Source organism: Corylus avellana, chromosome ca3 (genome assembly GCF_901000735.1).
Source record: "Corylus avellana chromosome ca3, CavTom2PMs-1.0".
Classification (NCBI taxonomy): Eukaryota; Viridiplantae; Streptophyta; class Magnoliopsida; order Fagales; family Betulaceae; genus Corylus; species Corylus avellana.
Genome location: NC_081543.1, coordinates 25,431,657 through 25,440,712, shown reverse-complemented (window position 1 = coordinate 25,440,712; position 9,056 = coordinate 25,431,657). Strand labels below are relative to the sequence as shown.

The window sequence follows — 9,056 nt, the reverse complement described above, 5'->3', positions numbered from 1 at the left end:
AGCATGATAATTCTTTTAGAATTATGACTGTTGGTGTAGACAGTGTTTTAAAAAATTCTTAGAATGGTTTAATTCTAAGTGCAGGTGCTCTTTATGGTGGAGCATGATAATTCTTGTAGAATTATGACTGTTGGTGTAGACAGTGTTTTGTACTACATCTCAGGGTGTGGGGATGGGCATCGGTCAAGATGCGGACCTGAGGTCTCAGGTGGAAGTTGCGAAATTCAAGTCATGGTAGAGATTATAGCAGCTTGATGGAATTTAAGTCAAGGTGGAGATTGTTGGAAATTGCCTTGAATTAATCAAGCCATGAATCCCACATGGGTCAAATGGTTGGTGGAGTTTGGCAACCGAGATGTCAAAGGAATAGTGCATGGTTGTTGCACCAACCAAGACATCAAAGGAATAATGCATGGTTGTTGCACCAACCAAGACGTCAAAAAGGAATAGTAGATGGTTGACCATGGACTTTCATGTTTTTCACCAACCCTTCTGCTCCTATATAAGGAGGGCTGCCGAAGAGAGTAAATTATCTCTGAATCCCTTAGAAGAGATCCCAAGGAAGAGCTTCTTCAATGTAAGGAAGAGAGAAGAGAGCTATGAAGGGGATGGGCAAGAGAGTGAGTGTTTTGTCCTTAATTCAATTATCACTTGTATTGAAATGAGCATGTTAGGCTTTTTTCTAGGTAAAGTGTATTTGAGTGGTATGGGCATGTACTGTGAGTTGTAAAAATTTGCTCATAGTTGAACTCTCTTATTGGTGGACGTAGGCCAAGTTTTGGGCCGAACCACACAAACTCTTTGTGTATATGTGTGATTGATGTTTGTTTTTGTGTGTTTTCTTTCCAAACCTGTTTTTCGTATAAAGGGCTGGGGGAAATTGGTTGCCAATTTATTATCTATTTCCTAACAAAACCCAAGATAGTGTCATGGAATGTAAGAGGGCTGAATGAGATGGAGAAAAAAGGTTGAGGATTAAAAGTCCTTTTAGATATTGGAAGGCGGACATTATTTGTTTATATTCTCTTGATTTTTTTTTTTTTTTTTTAATATCCAATGCATATTTCTAGCATACATTTATAATTAAAAAAAAAAAAAAAGTACACAAAGGAATAATTAAACCTGATTTATCAAAGGCGCTTCTCTTTATAATAAGATCATCTAATGCTCTTAATTTGCATAAGTAAAGACAATTTTCTTAATAATTAATTAGTAATTAGTGATTAATTATACAAAGTAATAATGGACTAAGTATCCTTTCTTACGAGTAATATTAGTTTATTAATTTAAGTTTGCTGTTAAAAGAAAAAAAACAAAAAAAAAAAAACTATTTTATAAAAAACATAAAGAATGACTTTTCCAAGTCACTTAAGTCGCCACCTGTTCCTTATGTTAGAGTATATTTGAATGACCCTAAAGTTAGGGATTTGATTATGATTGATGAATATTATATTAGCCTAATTTAGAGATTTGATTATGATTTGATCACCCTAAATTAGGGGACTTGATTAAGATTACATTTATATGTAAACTCTATAAATAAAGCATTCTGTATTGTAAACAAATTATTCAATAAGAGCCTAATGTAACCTTTTGGGCTTTATCTGTGAATGTAGGTCATTGACCGAACCACATTAAAATCTTTGTCTCTCATTTATTTTATTTCCGCAATTTATTTCTATTTCTATTTCATTATGAATTCTATCATGGTATCAGAGCAAATGGCTAACGTCAATATTTGATCCTAACATCCTATGATTCCATTCCCTTCCTTCCACCCTCACACACCAAAAAAAAAAAAAAAAATTGTTGTTCCAATTCTTCTCGTGACAAATCTAATTTTCCTTTTCTGTGTCTTTTCTTTGGTTTTCCAAACAATGGTGTGTGTGTTGGAGATCAATTTTTCATCTAACCCACACCACACGATTTCAGCCCACGTTGATAATATGGGGAGAGCATGATGAGGATTCCCATTGCCATTGGAACTCTTCAATGTCAAGACACCCGACAATTTCTACAAGCACTTGACATCCATTTTGGTAGATTTGATGGTTGCAGCAACGTCCATTGACCCCACATGTGGCCTATGCTCTTCGATTTTTCTGTTTTATTGGTTGATATAAAAATAATAATAATAATAATAATTCAAAAGAGGCTTTGTTCTCTCAGAATAGCTCTCTCCGTGCGTGATCGTTGGTGGGCTCCACTGTAGCACCTCCTCTCCTTTCATTCTGCAAGTTTCTTACCAGCCAGATCTCCACTGGCCCACTGCCAGCTAGCCTTGCACCGTGACGACCACGAGCCCACAACCTCCGCCAGTGCCAACCCATCGTCTTGAACGCACCAACCGTCGTCGAACCACCCCATCTTGCTAGCGCCACCACCGAAGTCGCCGGAGCCGCGATCCATTTCATCTCACGGCAGATCGAAGTTTGTTTTGTGAAGAAGTGTGTTTGGTTATGGGTTTTGGTTTACCCTTATTTGAGTGTGCATATATTCCTGTTCTAGGCATAGGAATATGATATCCTGGTTTAGTTGTTATACTTGGTTCTACTTGGTTATGGGATTAAGTAATCCTTATCCCAGTTTAATGTAATTTATAACAGGATTTTCATGAAGAAAAAAAAAATCAAAAATAAAAAAAAAAAAAAAAAATCAAAAGAGGCCAAGTTGCCGGTCCATTGGCCCATAGTTGGCCTATTTTTGCTCGGCTCTGTGGTATTGTTTAAAACTCAGGCCATTTCAGCCCATAGTTAGCTCTCACTTTAGCCCAAAGTTGGCTCTCCTTTTATTTGGCTATGTGGTATTGTTTAAAACTCAAGCTCACTTTAGCCCACAGTTGACTCTCATTTTAGCTCAAAGTTGGCTCTCTTTTTCGGCCCATAGATGTTCCTTTTTTTGTATCGTTTTGCTATCTCAAAAAAAAAAAAAAAGTCAAACTCAAGGTTTCAGGATCTTTCACCTTCAGTTTGAGGGAGGATGTTAGAATATATTTGAATGACCCTAAAGTTAGGGATTTGATTATGATTGATGAAGATTATATTAGCCTAATTTAGGGATTTGATTATGATTTGATCACCCTAAATTAGGGGATTTCATTATGATTTGATCCCCCTAAATTAGGGGATTTGATTAAGATTACATTTATGTGTAAGCTCTATAAATAGAGCATTCTGTATTGTAAATAAATTATTCAATAAGAGCATAATGTAGCATTTTGGGCTTTATTTGTGGATGTAAGTCGTTGACCGAACCACATTAAAATTTTTGTCTCTCATTTATTTTATTTCCGCAATTTATTTCTATTTCTATTTCATTATGGGATCTGGCTTCTGTGTAGTAGTGAAAACTACCGCACAGATGCTGTTGCCCAAAACAGTACCGTTTTGGGCAAAACGGCACTGTTTTGGGCAGTGAAAAAGTAGAAATAAAAAACAAATAATAAAAAATTTATTAAAATTGAAAAATTATATAAAAAAAAAAAATTAAAAAACTAAAAATATTAAAAAATTAAAACTAAAACAAATAAATAAATAAAAATGGGCTGGGTGGCCGGCCACCCCATTTTGGCCAAGGGGTGGCCGGCCAACCCAAAAAAAAAAAAAACAATTTGAGGGTTTGGTTTTTGGGTGGTGGCCGGACCACCCAAAAACCAATGTTCGGAAACATCCCACCACCTAAATCATTTGGTTCCATCAGGCAAAGCCTGTTCTCTTTCGAAGACAAAAACACAAACACCCAGGTGAGAAAATTGTCACCATCTACTGGTTGAGGAAAACATTCAGGGAAGTAGAAGTGAAATCATACCCCAACAATTGAAGAGATTAATTTTAAGAAAACCCAGAAAATGAAACTGCCCAAAGCGCTAAAATCCCAAAGATTGGAATCCAATTGTCACATCTAAAGCTGCCCAGAACTATAAAACAGCCTTCTTGAACTTTTTGCAAATACAGTTGCCACAAGAGAGTGAGAGAAAGAGAGAGAGAGAGAAAAGGTGAGAATCTTCGGATGCGTTAGATTGAGTCAAGGGATATATACAAAGAGCGGAGCAGCCAGTTTTGGATTGGTAAGTTTTGTTTGGGCTGACAGAAAACTGCCCATGGCTTTGCTTCTTCCTGCTTTGTATTGGGAAACCCACAGGTATGGGGTGGCACGGCCACCCCCATAGCCCTTGGAGGTGGTCCGGCCACCCCCAAAACCAAATCCTCAAACTCTTTTTTGTTCTTTTGGCCTTTTTGGGTGGCCGGCCACACTCACCCCTTTATTTTTTTGGTTTTAATTTTTTAATATTTTTACTTTTTTAATTATTATTTTTTTATAATTTTTAAGTTTTAATAAATTTTTTATTATTTATTTCTTATTCCTACTTTTTAACTGCCCAAAACGGTACCGTTTTTCCCAAAACAGTACCGTTTTGGGCAACAGCATCTGTGCGGTAGTTTTTCACTACCGCACAGAAGCCTGATCCTTCATTATGAATTCCATCACCTTAATGTTATTCTCTCTCCTCGTATGAATATTCTTCTAATCCTCATATGAGTGGCCTTTTTGTTTTTTAACGTTTGTCTATAAGGAAAAACTTAATGAAAAACAAGGCTTGCGACATAAGTCAATTGCTTACTGTCAGTTTGGGTGTGTATTTGAATGGTTTAAAAGCTCTTATAAAACTTAAAAAGTTTATTTGAAAAAAAAAAAAAAAAAGTACTCATTTGATAAAAAAAATTGAAAACACTTTTAAGGGTTCAAAAAGCCCAAAAATAGCCAATTGACAAAAGTTTAAAAATGAAACGTTTGCCAAAAAGTTTTTTTTAACTTAAAAAATCTATTTCTCAAACACAATTTCAAACATGCTCTTACTATTAAAATGCACTTATCATCGCATTTGTTTGAACAAAAGTTGTTTTCAGAACGTGTCTATCTTCACCAACCTCAACTTAATATGATGGAAAACCATTTTCAACATGAATTTTTATACTCAACTTACATCATAGCGTTTAAAATGGGTTCGGTAGTTGAGAACGTTCTATGTTACATTATAACACATTTTCAACTAAAAAGCAAAAAAAAAAAACATCATCTAAAACTTTGTATAAAAAAAACCTCCCATTCAAATGGATGTTTTTCTTTTTTCATCATATGTTGTCAATAGTTAATTTACAAGATGTGATATTCAGGAAACATTTCAATCAGTTGTACATAAAAATTCCAACAACGTACAGTTCGCTCGATCGAAAGCAACCATAGTACCAAAAATTCAACTTTTAAATGCTTGTAGTATTGGGAAAAATTATAAGATGGGGAACTAAGAAAATGACCTCATCTGACTGACCATAATACGTACATTGACCAACAACGTGATAATATATATATAAGTATATTTTCAACGTAACAGTTTAATAAATTGAATTGAAAAAAGAAAAAAAATCCTATTTAATTTAAAGAAAATTTTTATCAAAAATTTTAGCCCTTTTTTTTTTTTTCCTCCGCATTGAGCTTCCTCAAAGGACTTAAGTCTATTTAATTAGAGAAATGCTATATATTACATGCCTATCCTATTTTTATTTTATTTTATTTATTTAATTTTGCAATCCTACTTGGTTGATTTGATAGTATTCGCCATTAAATATTTTTATTTTTAATTTTTAAAAAAGGCTAATCCAATAACTGATAGGCCGTAGGTCAAATCTCAGGCGGGTCTCGGTCAGGTCCCAGGAGGGTCCTGGTCAAATCCTAGGTGGGTCTTCGGTGAGTCTCAGGCAGGTCTCGAGCTGGTCCTGGACAGTTCCCAATTAGGTCTCGGTGGGGTCCCAGGCAAGTCTTGGGTAGGTCTTGGGAGGGTCCTGGGCGAATCCCTGCGGGGTGTCGGCCGAGTCCATATGAGGTCCCGGGCAGGTCCCGATCAGGTCTTGGGCAGGTCCTGGGTTGGTCCGGGCGGGTCTTAGGCAGGTTTCGGCAGGGATCCTAGGTAGTTCTCAGGTGGGTCCCGGGTAGGTCCCGATTAGGTCTCAGTCAAGTCCCGGGGGGTCCTGGTGAGGTCCTGGGCGGGTCTCAATCAGGTCTTGGCAGGGTCCCGGTTAGGTCTCGACGAGGTCCCAGTCAGGTCCTGGGCGGGTCTCACTCAAGTCCTGGGCGGGTTCCTAGCAGGTTCGGTCGGGTCTCAAGTAGGTCCCGAGTAGGAAGTTAATTGTAAATTAAGTAAACTGTAGGGACTAATTTTGTATTTTTCCATTATAATTTCAACAATTCATTTCTTAAATTTTACTTTAATAACAGTATGTATGTTGTAGTGTAAGCAACGGTTAAAATTGAATCTCTCAAAATCTCTCTTCATTTTCTTTATCCTATTAAAAGTTTTTAAAAGTAAGTCAACTTTAAAATATAATCTTAACCGTTGTTTAGACTACATCATACATACTGTTATTAAAATAACAGCATGTAAGTTCAAATACAACATTTCCTTAACTTGTTCTTTAAATTAATAATTAACCGTCTGTTTGCCACGTGAACAATTTACTATGTCACACCCGATAAGAAAACAACATAAGTTGTCTAAAAAAACATGATCATCGTTAAACAACATAAGGTAACGAACACTAGAAGAAACAAATTTGGTAGTGGTTGAAATAAGAAATGACAAATGTAATTGATGATAACTTTTCTTCAGCAATTATTTTAAAATGCAATAAGAAGGCTAAAAGTTGTCTAAACTCTTGTAGTTTTTTTTTTTTTTTTTTTCCTTTTCTTTTAAGGCTTTCTTAGAAGAAAAAAAAAAGGGCTTACTAATTATGTGACTTGATATTATTAGTTTTTGAAATAAAATTAAAACAACATAATATAATTCAAATAAAGAATTAGTTCATAAAAAAACTCCAAAAAGAACTTTTTAAGGATGGTTTTATAATAGTTTTTTTTTTTGGTCTAAGAGATAAAAATAAAGATGTTCCCTTTAAAGAATTGAATTTAGGAAGGACAGAAATTTCTTCCGAATTAGTTTAGAGGAAATTTCTTTCAACCTAGTCAAATAAGTGCCTAGTGTCATCTCTCACTTGTTTTTTTTTTTAATATTTTAACAGTAATTTATTGTTATTCCACTAATCTAGGAACTCAAACATTAATTTTTTTTAAAACCCAAAAATGTTGAATGACACTTGTCACTTATTAGAGTAGGTCGAAGAAAATTTTCTCTAAGGGGATATTCTTTGCACTTAAAAAGGATAAAAAAAAAACAAAAAACAAAAAACAAAAAAAAGGAGAGATTTTATGGAAGCATGTTTGAGCTAATCATGGTCATTGTGAGTGCTTTGAGGGACAAATATCCAATCAAAAGCCGGCTTGCTAGTGAGTAAAAAGAGGCACAATTCATGTAGAGCATAGCATAAACAGTCGTTATTTCTATGGTTAGAAGGAATGCAAGGTGTTTGGTTTTGAAAAAGTCTTCAATTGGGATCTATGAAAAAAAAAAAAAAAAACATAAAAGGAATCAATAATGACTAAGCATACTCTTCATACTTATTTATCACATTCATCATATTATAGCAGCTGATATGAAGCTTTTAAATGGTTTTTCATTCTAGTTGTTAAAATAAAATAAAAGTGTATGTCACTTAAAACACGTCATATCAGCTGGCATGACATAAATGTGATAAATGAACGTGAAGAATAAAGAAGAATGATATTATTTGCACTTATTTATTATACACATTTTATTCTGCTTGATATTATATGATTTAAAATATACATGTATAAAATAAATATAATAAATAATTGTGAATAATTGCGCAAATGATGTGCTATCATCTAGATTTCTTGATATTTTTAGGCTAAAAAAAGACAAGAAAGAGAGGCTCCCACTTCATTGTTTGAGGTGAAGAAACATTAGAATGGAATGATGCATGAACCAACACCTCGGAGGCTACTCCCACCCGTCCATTCCACTCATTCCAGGATTAATGGATGGATTGGCACTGTTTCCGGGGTTGGTAACGTTGAACTTTACCTTTTGATCATCATTCACTTCTCCCACTATTTACTTGTTTACGAGAAATGCTAGAGACAAACAAATTAAAAAAAGATCTCTATAATTTATCTGTAATGAGTGATGTAAATGGCTAAATTTTTTTTTTGAATTTAGCCATTATCGAGTAATGCTACATCCATACCACCCATTATGGATGGATTACGGAATTTTTTTACTGCTCTTTAGCATTTCTCTTATTCATTATGTACATGGATTTCAACAAAACGCTTACAATTCTAGCTATAATAGATGTAAGAGACTTCTAATAGAGTTTACCTATACAAATAGATCTCGGATTGCTCGTCCACCTCTCTCACATTTATAAGACTACCTCAATTTTCAACCATTAATGCCATTTTGCTTCATGCATATCCTATTTATTTTCAATTTATCATTATGCATTGGCATTAGCTCCCAATATAACCCTTAATAATTAGCACCAACATACTTAGGCCACGGGCCGGTAACCTCCCCCAATCACCTCTATGATCAAAATGATAGTTCAATCACCCTAACAACTACTCATTCACTCTATTTTTATTTTTTATTTTTTAACATGTAATAATTTATGCCGTTTATTTGAGGTGGTTGACCTACTTTTATAGCCAAGAGGTAGTTTGGCCATCCTGAACCATCCCATATAGCCAAAGCAATGATTCAGCGACTCTAACAATGCTGTTCATTAAAAGTGAATGACCCAAATAGAAGGTATTGGACCGAATAACAATCCTAAGGGAAGTCAACTTTTTGATACACTTGTTATAAGATGTCCAAGTTGCTCCACTTGATTTCCTTTTTATATGAGATTGCAAAGTCAACTTTTTTTGTGAAAAGGCTTATGTCAACTTGTTGATATGTGTTATGAGAGGTCCTCACTCTACATAGGCAGGTCCATGGGCTAATTGTCATCCTGGTCGACTTTTAATTAAAGACCACAAAAGGTTAGCCCAAAAGGCACGTCTCTAATTGTGAAGCTCAGCCTGTGACGGACTCTAGCCTTGTTTTATGGATCATGATCATACAATTTAAAATTGAATAT

The 9,056-nt window shown here is 34.8% G+C and overlaps 1 protein-coding gene across 3 annotated transcripts in view; it reads left to right on the top strand.

Annotated features, from left to right (window-relative positions):
• LOC132173709 (DEAD-box ATP-dependent RNA helicase 27-like) overlaps positions 1 to 9,056 on the top strand; it is a 48,137-nt gene that overhangs the window by 4,460 nt on the left and 34,621 nt on the right. The gene's annotated exons all lie outside the window — the stretch shown is intronic.